Raw genomic sequence first — 14967 nt, 5'->3', positions numbered from 1 at the left:
CTACTCTGTGGGTAGAGGAATTGCATGTAAATCTTAAAATAACATCTAATTGATTTTTTTTTCCCAGGCAAGTCCCCCACAGGTAGTCCTGTGATTTTATATTTTGAGCTAGCTTTCTATTATTGAAAGTCTGATGTACCTTAGTTGCTTTCATAAGATAATTACCTGTCTTCCCACTTTATTTTTCTGTTTCTTCTCAAGACTATTGACTGTATATTCACACATCATCACTCTCCCTGAATTTTGTACATTTGACAAAAAGAAACATGACCATTGGTTGCCCTCTATAAGAATAGGATAATATGTTTTCCAGTGAAAGCAAGCAGTAGCCTCTGTTTCTGGTATCACAGACTGACTTCTGTGCTGATCCTCAGCTTGATTCGCTGATATCTAAATAAGGTGCACATAGAAATGTGGACAGATTGCTGGACCTAAAACTAGAGCTATAAAATAGAAATGTACTAACTGAGGCTCTGAAAATTTTATTGTTCTGATGGTGAAGGGATTAGGCATCTGACAACACCATCAATCATATTAACAATAAATTAAAAACTTGCAAAGTCAAAAAGAAAAAAGGCTGGTTTTCAGAATGAGTCAAAGTGAAGACAGCTTTTAGCTGTCCCAAGAAGTAATGTTGTCACACATGTGAAACAATTTCCCCTCATGGTCTTCACTTCTCTTTCCTTCGAGACTCTGGACACTTCTATCATAGCATTCACAAGAGCCTGACAATAAGAAAAGTAGCCACTTCCAAGTAGGAATCTCACCAGAGTTATTAGACCTCACTCTTTGCAAAACTGAAGTTGGACAGTTTTCCAAGACTACATTATCCAGATACACATGCACACGCACTGTGGAAAGCCATGTGAAATCTGTCCAGCACACAGTCTGCCAAATGGCATAGGATATGGAAAGGTTGCAAGGAAAGGTATAGCAAGGAAAAGGAAAAGGTTGTCCACTTCATGGCTGTGGGTTGTAAAACTGTTGTATTCAGGAGAGTGTGTGGATGAATCTCACCAGACGGTCAACCTCTCTAAGAATCAAGAAGTATTTTTGCCAAGTCTTTAATCTATCAAGACAGCCACACAAAAAACCATAAAATGAACAACAAGGAAAAAAAAGTTAAAAATTAAGCACTCAAATAGCTAGAAGCAATCTGTTCCCTTCTTGATGAAGAGCTGGCTAGATATAAGCTCTACACTAGACACATATGTATTTAGGGAAACAAGTCTCTGTTTTAACAGAAATAAGTCAAGATAGATTTGCAGATTGTCCTTATTTTATTTAGGTGAGTTTTTAAAATGTTGATTAAGATTGTTTCTTTTTCTTTTGTTGTTCAGTCCAGCTTCAGAATAGTTATGTGCTTCAGTCTCTAACCAGCTGTTAGAGCACTTCATTTATCAAATTTGTTTGGCAAGAGAGTTGAAGTGGGTTTGTATTCAGCACAACTTGAGATTAATTGTATTCCACAAATCTCCAGATATTCCTTCTCAGCAGTAAGAGGCTGTTCTTGGAGAGACCTGAACCTGAAACAGGAATTATATGCCTATTTAGTAATAATTTATTTTTATATGGCACTTACAAGTTGCCATAAGAGTTGCTCAAGCTCTGTCCATTATTTGGTTATGTACAGATCCCTTTTCTTTTCTTTGAGTTATGCCCTGAAATTATGTGCTAAGCCACAAATGGATCAGCTGAGTTGCCCATATAAAACCCTGCCACACTTTCTGTGTCACATTATAATGTGGGGAAAATTGAAATTTGACCTGTTACTCTCACCAAAACTTTGCCAAAAACTGTTTTGTTCTGTTAGACACCTACATGGTCCCACTGATCACTCCTTCAGCCCAGTGAATTGCTTGGCTTTTTAACTGTTCGAGTTCTAATCCCAAGGACTGTGGGAAGTCTGAATTGACACACACAACATAAATTCCATTTATTTGAAAAAGGTTTTGTAAATACTGAGATTCTAAAAAGTGCAAATTAGGAGGTGATGTGATGAATTTGGTATTTAAACCACGGCAGAAATTTTGGCATGTTGGGAGTTATCACCGCTGACCTAATAGTGAGGTTCAACCTCTGCTTTGGGAACAATAATATCCAATACAAATATAACCTTACCTCCAACTTTCTGTCTCAAATGAAGCATAATGAGAAGTCCTTGCCAAATAAAGCAACGCTGGTTTCCAAAATGCACTTAATTTGCTTTCAATTGCTGGCCTGCAGGAGGGCTCTGAGGCTGGAATGGGCGTTAAGTTGCACTCTGTTGGTGGCTGAGAGCATAAGTCTTCCCCTGCTGATTTTATCCTGTTCAGCTCAAATGCAGTTCTCCTGCTGGGGTATACTTAGCCACACGGTGGTGCCAGTTCAACCATGGCAAGGTGCTCACATTCTCAAGTTGTCTGGCATCATTTTCAGTTACCAAATCAGCGGTGGTGGATGTATTTGAATAAAAAAATAAGAGGTTTTAGCCAGCAAGGAAAACTGTCAGCGTTAACTGGATTGAGGTGCCTTCTAAAATTGATAAGGCAGCAAATTTAGAGCTGTAATAAATAAATGACCACAACGGTGCTTTGTCTCAGCCAGTTAAAACACTGTCTTATGGGGTAAATCTTGCTTTTACTCCTCTAGTAGACTGATAAATAAGTTGCATACTTCCAGTTTATATTTCCACAATCCCACTGAAGCCAGCAAATTTCTCCACACCATCCCATGGCCTCAGTGGATAAGTGTTGATCCCTACTCTCAATCTGGCCCAAATGCCACCACTCTACTCCTGTAAATCCAGTGCAAGTGTGCTGTCAGGGAGCCAGGCTGAGAACATCAGGTGTGGCACAGGACTGGCTTAAACTTAGGCCCTTCTCTTATAACCAGCATAGATACAAGTGGCTGAAGCCCCACAGCACAGCAAACTTAATCCCACATCCTGCCACAGCTTCTAACACAAGTAAGGACGTAGTGACAGCCGTGGGCAATTTTAGTGATGCATAAAACTGGCTTTGGGTGGTAAACAATTGGTTTTTAAAATTGTTGTACATTAAAATGTTCAAAATCATGGGACAGCTAAAATTATGCCTTGTCAGTGTTCAATTACCAAAAGCAATAAATTAACACAGCTTCAGTCTGAAAGGTGAGTTTTCTGTCAGCATTCTTAAATTATACAAAAAAATAAAGCCAACTGTGTTAATCCATGCCCACTAAAATATATACATAAATTCAACCAAATAAACATATTACATATAAACCAATTACATCTTTTGTAATATTTTGTATTCTCAGCTACATGTGGACTTTTGCATTTGTTTATACTTTCCACTTTTTCTTTTCCTCAAAAGTTGAAGGTTGAATAATGAGAGATCTGATCTTCATCTTCTTGGGATGCAGCGGCTATGACATTTTACAACAGTAGCTGAAGAAAAAGTTCTGGCAATCAGTAAATGCAAACACAGAGATATTCCAGTCTGTCCTGCTTCCCACAAACCTAAAGGCATAGCCCTAATCATGCCCTTCTTTTTGTGGTTGCATTTCTGAACTTCCAGTAACAAGTTGCACAAGCTGTTCTACCACCAGCTACCATCCAGCAGCACTCGTGTATTACAGGGCTTGTTCTTCAGAGGTGCTGATCTGCTGGGGTTTTGACTGAATTGCATTGCTGAGGAAGAACCTCTTCCTTCCAAAAAATCACACAGTTTAACAGCACTGTTTTTACAGTACCCAAGAAGTGGAAATGCTTTAAGAGATAGTATGTTTACAAATGTGTTATGGTCGTCTCTGCTAGTACTACCATCTTGTGGTGATACATTAATGATGGCCGTGTTTTGAGAAGTTTTTTCTCTGCAAAGTGAAAAAGAAATTTTCACTTTTATTTGGCAGTCACCGAGGGTAATATTTGAGGTTGTGCCATGTGGTTTTTTCTCCACCATCACTTTTTCTTATCCAGCAGAATCTTCCCCTGTTTTGCATGTATATTCCACCAGTGCTGAAATTGCTCCTGAATTTGTTTGATTAAGGAGATTGCAAGGATCCTCTGAAAACCTCTGAAAGTGGTAATCTTTCTAAGTGTGTTCAGGAGGCTCAGGATCACTGCAGTCCAAATGCAGAGGCATTAAAACTTGGATCTCTAAAATAGTCATCACAGGAGCTTGAGAATCTCAAGGTGAAACCTGAATCTAGGCACTCCTCATTGTGTTTTTATATAAATGGTCAAATAATTAGGAAACCACTGTTTCTTTACGTGGTGTTGTATGTGATATTAGATTCTGCTGTATTTAGCAATATGTGAAATTACATTTTGTCATGTTTGTGCTTATGGTCAGCAAGAACCTGAAACAGAACGAGCGCTTAAGTATTTTGTTTGTCATAAGATACTTGAACATGTATCACTCCTTCTGATACTAAGTATTTTAATGCAGTATTAGATGGTATCTCTTGTGGTCTTTGCTTTTAGTAGCAACAACTTTTTCTGGGGTTTGCTTTTTGAATTGTGCTAAAAACTATACACTATTAAGATCTCCTTTTCAGCCAAGTGGAAGCCACTCGGTTGATCTGATTTTCCTAGCATGGTGTCAGCCCAGTCATCACACCTGTTGTAAAGTGTTGTTTTAGCATTTTAGTGCCTCAGACACCACCAGAGGCTGGTTCTGGAGTGCATGGAAGTAGCTTCTGGAATTGCACCCTTAAATAATTTTTTTTTTTTTGTACTACTGTTTGTTTTTATTTTTTAAATTAATAAAAACCACCCATATTATAGTTTGAATCTGTATGGATCTCATAGTATGTCTGAGTCCTAAGAAATGTGGTTAATGTAGTTTTCATTATCTTTATTGCATAGCTAATATTCATAACAAATTCTTTGTCTTTCCTATGGAAACAGTGAGTAAAAGGAGAAGAAGTAGGACCCTAAAATACATATATTCTCATGGCTTCAACAAGAAGTACCACTGGGGGAAGAAATTTAATAATTGTTTTAGCCAGGGGAATGTACTGTATGTTTGACACTCCCAGTGTATGTAATAAGGATGACTAACTGTACATTTTAGTGCCTTGTTTCTTGTAAAATGTTTAATCATAAATTACTAAACATAAATAATAATGAATTTCTGAGAAAACATATCTAAATATTGCCAATAGAAATTGTATATTCACAGAGGAGTCAATAAATCATCATCTATTGTTACACATTAATTAGATGAGATTTTTAGTCTCCATTCTTTCAGAGTTGTTTTCAAATAATGTCATTTAATTTACACACAACTGTGCTATTTCTGTCTCTTAAACTAAACTCCACTCAAAAGCAGGGAGCAGAGCAACTTTCTTAGCTGCACTGCCAGATTTTGTGGGAGAAAGTGCTGCTTGTGAGGCGTGCTGTACATGTTCACCACAGAACTTTATATTTGGTTTGATTAAGTGCTGATAAATTCATAGGTTCCTCTCAAGTGTTCTCTCTGCAGACCTGTTGGCAGACCAGGTTTGAATTTGAATTAAGCAGCAGCAGTTTGCTCCTGGACAGCCTAAGTCAGGCACTGCTGGGCAAAAATAATTGGTTCCTACTAAGAGCACCTTCATAATCTCAGTTCAAAGACTATGTAGAAATCCAGGAAACTAACCCATGCTGTGACACATCCAAGAAAGAGACACATCCGTGCCACTCACGAGCAGCAAGATGAACAGTGGGGTTTGAAAACCCATGAGGCTGAATGCTTAGAAGGAAGGAGAGGGGAATGAGAGCAGTAAGCGGGTAAGGATAACCTGACCTTTCTCCCTGTTTCTCTAGGTTTCCTGCACAGGTGATATGTGCTGAAAGCCATGCTGGTATGGGACAATTTTCCAATGGTGAAACATAGAACCACATTGTAGAACCTGATAGTGAGTATTCCAATGTCCATCCCAGAAGAACTGGGATGCAGCTGTAGGGAGAGCTGGATTCATGTACATAAGACCATGCAAAAGCTGTTCTGGGTCAGGCCACAGCTCTATCTAATCCTACCTACAAAAGGGGTTGGTAGCATCTGCCCTGTATATAGTCAAAATAAATGTGAGTATACAATATTTCATAGCATGCACTGCTCCATGGGGCAGAGTGTCTGTGAGACCTTAGTGGAATATTTGTATATAATGATCTTCTCTGGATTTTTCTTGTAGAAATCTGTGCAAGATATTTCTGAACTTATGCAAATTATAAGTAACAATATGTTCCAAATATAAGCAGAGTTAAGAAATACCTTTCATGATCAGCTGTAAAACCAATTGCTGCCAATTTAGCTTGCTGCCCTCTCTCTATATATAACCTTGAGTTAGGAACTTATAGATCTTAAATCTAGTTCGAATACAATAAGGGCTAATAATATTAATAGCTCATTTAGTCTTTTTCTCTTACAGCAACACAAGGTTGGTTTTTAATTGATACAGAAAAAGAACAGCAATTCTCTTCCAGTGCATTTGATCAGAAGACCACAAATATTTTCACGAGATAGGAAAGAAAAGAGCAAGAGTAGAATTATTATATAGGGAAGTAAGGACAACTTCACTTTGATAGTTTTCAAGCAGACACTCTTCACTTAAAACTGTTGGCAGTTTTTCTTTTCTAACTCTTCTTTGCTGACTCATTTTCCGTAAGAGAAGGAATAGTTCCACTGAGTTAAAAAACCTTCATGTTAGATGATTGCTTTTGGCCAGCAGAGTTCTCCTCAAATCATTTCATCTTACTGAACACTTCCAGAATGCTACCACAGAACAGCAAAAAACAGATTTGAAGGTTTCTGTCTACATCCTTTATCTCACCACTTTGAATTCCTGAACAGAAGCAACCAGGTTTGTGGCTGGTGAAACCAGCAAACTCAACAGGTTTTCCTTGTAACCAGATCTACAAGATTCAGCACAGTAGGCCATAATCAGGATTTTTTTTTTCCCCAGATAATTTGAATGTTCTATGACAAAGGTAAAACCATGAACTGAAGGACCTCATATGACAAATGGTTATAAACCTGGCTGGTTCCCTGAAGTGGCTCACTACCACGCTGCCACCATACCCCTCTAATTTCTAAACCAGCTGGGTTGGGAGGTTTCACAGTTCATCTTCTTGGTGACAGAGTGAAGAGAGCAACACAAGCAGAGCCCACATCAAAGTGGAGATAAATGTACCTGTTGGCAAAGGTCACTGTTTATCAAACAGAAGGAAATGGAAATCGATAGTAATAAATATAGACAAGAAGCCAATGAGGTTCAACAGTAATAAATAAACAGTAGGAAAAGAAATCTTGGCCAGCAGACATAAATACAAGAAGAGAGTTTCTGAGGTGTACAAGACAGAGACCAAAACCACTAAAAATTTTAAACTATATGTTCCTATTAGTGTATGCCAGTGTTAAATTGTTATTGATACAAAAAAGGGAAATATTGAAAGTATTAGTACCTTATGTATTTAGAAAGCAGTGAGATGCTGTTTTATGGGTGATGGCTTACTTGTCATATGAGGATGGCTGAGAATCCCATAGTCCTTTCAACAGAAAGAGAACACAGGATTTCTTCTAGAGGGAAATACCAAATTTGGACTCTTGGGGTTTTTTCATTAAAATGTGCAGGACACTTGTACCAAAAGTACAAGGAATAATGGCTGACCAATAGTGCTCAACTGATACTCACCTTGGAAGACTGAGAAAATTCTGCAACCTTGAGGCCCTTTGGCGGCTGCTGGTTGAGAAAAGAGTCATGAGGGAAAGTTGTGTGTAATTAGTATCCCTTCTACAGAAAAAAAAAAAAAAACACAACCTTATAAAATAAATCTGATTTTGTTCTTAGGCAAAGTCAGAATTATTATTAAAAAAGGTAACTGCACTGATAAAAATCACATGAGCATTGACAAATTCCTTGCTTCAGTCTAGCATGACTTATGGAAAAACAAATCCAAATTAAATGGCCTTTAATATACTTAGCTGACAGGCATAAAAACACTTGAAAAGCAGTTGTTGGTCAAAGATTTCTCTAGAGCTGTTCCACAGGCATTAGTAGCAGGAATAATATTGAAGGAAATGTGCAAATCACCATTGTCATTTACAGCTGTCACCAACTTTACCAAGAGAAAGGTGACAGGGCAGGGCATGCACATAATACAGCCTGGCTTGTTCTGTGAGATGGGCTGATTTACAAAGGCATCTCAAAGCAAAGACAAAACTCTGAGTTTGGAACTGGTGTGCAGAGGCTGCAGGGAAAAATCTACACTGAGAGTCAGTAGTGTTACTGGATCACTGGGGCAGGGATCTGGAGGGGCTCCTGGGGCCAGCAAAAAGGATTAAAAGGAGACATGAAGGCTGGGTGGTGGTAAGACATGGAAGTAATACCTTCCCACACTGCCCTGGGGAGTGCAACAACAAAAAGTGTAGGTGTAGGACCTCACACCTACATTGCACACCGATGTTGAAATTGAACAGGGGAGCTGTCAAAGCAATGGGTGAGAGAGGGTGTCTTATACCAGCCATCTTAATGGCAGATGTCGTTTGGGGTTGCAAATCGGAATTTGGCGAACTAGTATGAGCTGAATGCATAATAAATCCCCCTCGGGAATAAAAAAGATTGCTGAACGGCTTTTTAATTAGGAAAAAATAAAATAAAAATAAAAATAAAAATAAAAATAAAAATAAAAATAAAAATAAAAATAAAAATAAAAATAAATTAAAAAAGGAGGAGCTCTAGCAGAGTAATCCTGACAGTGAGAAGCGATGGGCAACCAGCCCGCGGTGGGAAACGCCTCGCAGGTAACTGGGGCTGCTCCTCGTCCCGATGCCGTCCCGCTGAGATCAGGTGCTTTTCCAGGGGATCCCACTCGGGGATGGACTCGATCCAGAGGCAGCGGGGGGCAGAGAACGAAGCTCCAGAGGCCCGGGCCGTGCAGAGCCCGGGTGCCGGCCCTGCCCGCTCCCTCCAGCGGGCGGCAGCCGCGGGCCGGGGCCGCGGGAGCTCCCAGCGGGAATGCGGCTGCTCCCCGAGGAGCACCGCCGCTCTCCCGGGAGCCGCAAGCCCCGAGCGGGAGCGCTGCTCCGTGCGAGCGGCTCCAGCGGGACCGGGGGATGCCCCGGGCAGCCCGGCACCCACCGAGCTGTGCCCGGAGAGGGCTCCAAGGATGCTGAGCGAGGTCGGCAGTGCCGCTGCCATGGACGGGGCTGTTTTAAAATTTATTTCCTCCTCCGTGTTGGAAGGCAAGGCAGCGTCTCTATTTCGTTTCGGGCTGAGGCGGTGAGGGACTGGTTTACACGGAGAGAAGATCAATCACCTCCCCAGAGAAATCAGTATTGCACGCTGCCTATATATAGCCCGCTGTACTTTGCTCGCGAGCCGAGTGAGAGCGACCAAGGTTTCCACATCCTTTGGCTACTTCCACTCCACTGAATTCTAGGCTTTTGTGGGTTTAACACAAAACCACAACAAGGGAAACACATTGTAGGTGAAATCCTCCCATTTTTAAGCCTGTGGAATTGTTCCCATTGATACTGGGCTCCAGGAAATCCTCCACAAGGGTCAGGCCAGGATCCTAACCCGCAGGAGATTTTGTCAGCCTACTCTTTGCTTCCTACTCAGAAAGAGAAATTCCCTAATTTTCCATCTGTCTGGTGTGTTCCTTGCATGGCCTGGTCAGGGAAATTCTTGAAAGTCTTCAAAGTATTTGTTTTGTGCCAGGTTATGTCTACTCCAAGAAAAAAGATTTTATTTCAGTGATGGTAGTTGCTGTCCTATAAAACATTAGTTAGGGCAAGCTGTGAGCATCTGCTAAGCCAAAGTAGGGCTTATTAAAAAAACTGGTTCTTTCATACAGGTTTTTCCTCATCAGGCCAGCATATATGAGCAATACCAGGTACTAGCTATCATGTTTTAAAATCACACCATTTTGCCAATCCAGGCAAAGCCTCAGGGAAATTCTCCCAGATTCTGTTTATCCACATAGTGCATAAATCTTTTAACCACTCCATTTGCCTGAGGCCACATGGGGGTTATACACTGCACATAAGCATAGGGAACATGCCGTAGCCTTAGGCAATCTGAATTGTTGAAAAAATTGTATGTAAACAGTTATAAACAAGTTTTCAAGATCTCTTTTAAATAAGCAATAAACTAATCCTTGTCATAGACAGATAGGCTCCCATGTCTCAGCTGTATAAGAGCAAATTGCGTAAGACTGTGCCTGAAATACCTCAGTTTAAAAGCACCATCATTGTGTTCATGTGAAAATGAAAACAAAGACAACCAAATACTGAGGAGGCTGATCAGCACAGATAACACTAAAGTACACACAAAATAATCCAAGTCCCCAGTTCTTGGTAGCATTCCTATTTGCTTTGGGTTTTCAGAGAAAGCATACCTGTACCTGCCAACTCAACTCCTAGGTGCTCTAGCCACAAATGTCCTAAGTAGAAGCAGTTTCAATCACTGTTCATAGACCCAGGAAATTAAATTATACGCAGAGAACTCAGCCATGAGTAACTTTTTCCCATTCTCAAGCTGAGAGCTAAACAAAAGAGCTCTAGACTACACATTTTTTGACCCAAGGAAAGAGGCCCCGGAAAAATAAAAATTACAACAACATATAAACTTGGAAAACCTGCTTGACTAATAGGAAAAAAAGACATCCCGACCATCGTCCTGACCCAATCTAACTTTCAGCACTGCATGGTTGGTAAGACAGCCACTAGCAGCTGTCCCAGCTGGTAGCTGCACCCGGCTCCCAGTTTATCATTTTGTCCTGGATGTATCCTGGTGGGCTGGGGGTTAGTATTCAGGCACCAGCAGCGTTCCTTCTCTGATGGCAGCAGCCCAGCACTGCCCACCAGAGCAGCCACTGCCACTGCTGCCTGCAAGTCATGGCTCTACTGCCCACGCCAGCCCCTGAAGTCGTGACAGTTGTCGTGGATTGACCCTGGCCAAGCACCAGGCACCCGTGAAAAGTTGCTTGCTCACCCCTCTTGCTCTCAGCTGGGCAGAGGAGACAAAAAAAAAAAAAAAACCAAAACGAAGGTCTTATCAGTTGAGGATTGGGAGAAAACACTCTAAGGGCAAAACAGGTTCAAATTTACAGGTATAAAGTTAATTTATTATCAACAGAGTCAGAAGAGTAATAATGAGATACTGAGAAGTAAAATAAGCCTTTGAAACACCTTTTTCCCCCCCAGCTCCTCCCTCCTTCCCACCAACAATGCAAGGAGACAGGGTTTGGGGGTTTTGGTCAGTTTTTCACTCAAGATCTTCTTCTGTTTGCTCAGAAAGAGGAGTCTTCTCTTTGCTACGCCGTGGGGTCCCTCGCATGGGCAAACAGTCTTTCCAAAAGTGCTGTGTCGTGGGTCGCTCATCCATGGGATGCAGACCTCTGAGGATAGGCTGCTCTAGTTTGGAAGCAAGGGTCCTCTCTATGTCTGGAAGCAGGGGCCCTCTCTCTCTGTTCGGGTCTGCCACTGGATCACAGCTTTCTCCGGCATCCACCTGCTCCACTGTGAGCACTTTTCCCATGAGCTGTGAGTGGATCTCTGCATCACCCACAGATTTCATGCATTACAAGGGGGCAATTTGTTGTACCATAGTCTTCACCACAGTTTGCAGAGGAATCTTGGCTCCGACACTCGGAGCTCCTCCTCTCCCTCTTTTTTTCCACTGACCTTGGTGCCGCCATGTTGTTGTCCCTCACGTGTCCTCGCTTCCTCCTCTTCTCTAACTAGAAGAAAAACTGCTGCTGGTAGGTACCATTGGCAAAAAGCTCCACTAATTCAAAGATTCCTGCAGCACCGAGAAGTGGATCTCGTCTAGGTTCTGCATCGGGGAATGTCTCCTGATGCTTCTGCTACTGGCCAGGTGTCCCTGTCACCACCACCTGGGCCGTGGCGGCCGTCGCAGTGCTGGTGCTTTTTAATGCCTCTCCTCATGAGGGGTGCCGGGAAGAGAAGGCACTGCCACCACTGCCACCTCTGCCCTTCTGCCCACAGCGTGGCTGTCTGGGGGTGGCCAGGCAGGCAGGACTTGCCGTGGGCTGCCCTGAGATGGTGATGGCTGCAGCGCCGCAGTGCTGCAGGCTGTGCTGGGATGGCCCCGGCAGTGGTGCCTCACCGCTCCTGGGAAAAACCTGTGCCTGCCCTGTTTTGATTTTCTTCTTAAATATGTCATCACAGAGGCATTGCCAACCTCTCTAATTGGGCCAGCAGCATGTCCATCTTCAGAGCCATCAGAGACTGGCTCTGTTGGACATGGTGGAAGATTCTAGCAGCTTCTCAAAGAAGATACTTCTGCAGCCCTCCTCTGCTACCAAAAACCAGACCATGCCAAACCGACACAGCAACCCACTGTCCTTTTACCTCCCCAGCCTCTTCAGCTGTCTGGGGACATTACGGACCCAATGGTGCCACAAGTTTGTTTTCTTAGGAGGTAAAAGAATGGCAAACAGGATCCACATCTAATGCCTGTAAGCAAAAGAAAGACATACTATTTTGCTTATTTTATATTTTATTATATTTTATTATATATTTATTTTATTTTATTTTATTTTATTTTATTTTATTTTATTTTATTTTATTTTATTTTATTTTATTTTATTTTATTTTATTTTATTTTATTTTATTTTATTTTATTTTATTTTATTTTATTTTATTTTTTCCCCACTCTCTCCCATCTTGGCTGCCCAGGTCTCCTTTACCTTGGCCATCAAAGCCTCATAGGCTTCTTCTCATTCTTCTCTTGGCTATCACTGAATACAAATTTAGTCCCACAGACCTTTATTTTCATGGGATAGCTGTAATCCAAAAGCTACAAACAGGCATCAACTGAGATACACTCTACTCTAGCCAGCAGCTGGCACAGCTTTTCTGCTGGAGGGAAGAAGCCTGAGAGATGCTCATACACCTCATGAGTGAGCCCTTTCTGTGGTCTCTGGCCACTGGGACCTCTTTGGAAATGGCACAGTCAAAACTGCAAAGATCATAAACCCAGAAATATTTTTTGTGTTCCAATATATTTATAATATGCAAAAATATCAAGGAGTTTTCTAGAAATGGGTGAGACTTCAAGGAGTAAATAGTAAGCTATGTAAGCAGAGTAAACTGAACGAATAACAAACTGTTCTCTGCTTCCAGTCACTTCAGGGAAAAAAGGAAGACACAATGGGCGGTAAAGAGGAACCTGTGGACTCCTGCTGTCCAGGCACTTACACAAACTACGTGAAGTCCAATCTACAGATACTATCGGTTTCCTTCATTTCAGTGGAACTATCTATGACAAGTTTTCTGGTTTCAACTCCCCTTCCTCCCCCAATTTTTGTTTTTAATAAAGAGTATTTGTGCCAAGACTGAAAAATGTGACAGATCTCTATCTCAAGTTCCAGAAGAGTGGAAACTTGATATTTATTGTATTACTGAAGAAAGAGAATGTAAACAAGTAACTAAAGACCACTGTCTGTCTGGGTAAGTCTGGAGTGCTCCCGCTGGCCAGTTTACTGCTGTCCATGAATTTATACTGTCCTTGTCAGCAGAATAGCCAAGTTGTTTCTGGGCTACATTGTCAGATGAACATCCATTAGCTTGAGTCAGTGTGGGCTTGTTACCTTTGGCAAAAATCCCAATATTTCCTGAGCATCTTATGTCACTACCTAGTGCTTATCTAAATCCAAGAAGGCTTATTAGCTCACTGCTCAACCAGGCAGCAGCATGCAGCATCTCCTGGATGTGAAGCTTTGGGGTTAGTGTCATGGCAGGATAAAGGAACAATGGGCAATGCAGGGATCAGTAGAGGAGATAAGGAAGGTAAGACACGGGGAGAGAACCTGTGTCTGCTTTTGTCTCACAATATTAGTAGCTTCAGAAAGTGTTCTACTGCTGGCACATTCCTCAGTGGTGAGTATATGGGATGTGGCAGAGCTGGGTCAGAGCAGCAAGGGCCCATTAGCTCTGGATCTGTGCCTGTCCACTGGACCCATGCTGACACAAGGAGAGCTCCTTAGGTTCTGCCTCCTGCTCTCAAGTCCCTCACTATCCTCGAAGCTGGCTTGTCAATGTGCCCCACAAGTGCTCAGAGGTGTTTTGTTTCTGACATCGTGCCCAAGATGATGAGGCTTCCTGAGACCCACAGGTGCTGGAAACATTGTTGATGCAAGCAGTCAGATCCTGCAGGATCTGTGAATCTGAGCTCCGTGCTTCATCAAAGTGCTAATGCTAATAATAGTGAGCTCTTTCCTAAAAGCATTACAGCTATGACCACTAGAAGAAGGTCCAAACCAGCTCTGCTCCTCCTTCCTTCTCTTGGCATGTACCAGTACCCTTACCCAAAAACTGCACCAATTGTCTAAGCAGAAAGCATGAGGACACTTCCTATGCCTCCAAGAAAACTGGGGTCAGAGTTTTCAAAACCTGCACTTGGGACACTACCTCACAGGATTGTCCCAGTTCTCCTCCTTTCCACCAGATATCACTGTAGCCTCACTGCTCTGTTGGCATCTCCAATGTACAGTTCTGAAATTACTGACTCCACACTTTCTTTCCAGGCACCATTTTTGTCTGTTTTGCAAGCCTGATAGCAATTTCTGCACCTGAGATTTCTGTCAGATACACAGAGGTGTCATACCTACAGACACAGTTAAAGGGCTCCTTCTCTGTTCTGGGGACTTGGATTGTGACGCATTGTGAAGGACTCATGTCGAGAATAGCACCAAGCTTCACCCTCTTTTCTACACTGATACATCAGCAAAGCCATTGCAAACAAAATCACCAAGGATATCTGACTCTTTGACCACTACACCGAATTACTGTTGTGCTGTTGATAATACCTATGTTTTCATGATAAATTCCTTGCCTTTAGGTTTACAGAGTGTGTCAACAGTACAACTAATAAACAAGAGACAGAGATCAGGCATCAGATGAACTGAATGCACTCAAAAGTGAGAATGGTGTGTATCATATTGGATACCACAAAAACCACAGGAGAAATGTACTAAGGGAAAGACTGACG

The 14967-nt window shown here is 41.9% G+C and overlaps 1 long non-coding RNA gene across 1 annotated transcript; it reads left to right on the top strand.

The window, feature by feature from the left end:
- The first annotated feature begins 11281 nt into the window (after nucleotides 1-11281).
- On the top strand, nucleotides 11282-13320 carry LOC135306815 (uncharacterized). The gene is made up of 2 exons (XR_010367583.1): nucleotides 11282-11713; nucleotides 13101-13320. It is a non-coding gene; the product is annotated as an uncharacterized LOC135306815 (long non-coding RNA).
- The last annotated feature ends 1647 nt before the right edge of the window (nucleotides 13321-14967 follow it).

Source organism: Passer domesticus, chromosome 1 (assembly GCF_036417665.1).
Source record: "Passer domesticus isolate bPasDom1 chromosome 1, bPasDom1.hap1, whole genome shotgun sequence".
Classification (NCBI taxonomy): domain Eukaryota; kingdom Metazoa; phylum Chordata; class Aves; order Passeriformes; family Passeridae; genus Passer; species Passer domesticus.
This window is presented reverse-complemented; position numbering and strand designations above follow the sequence as displayed.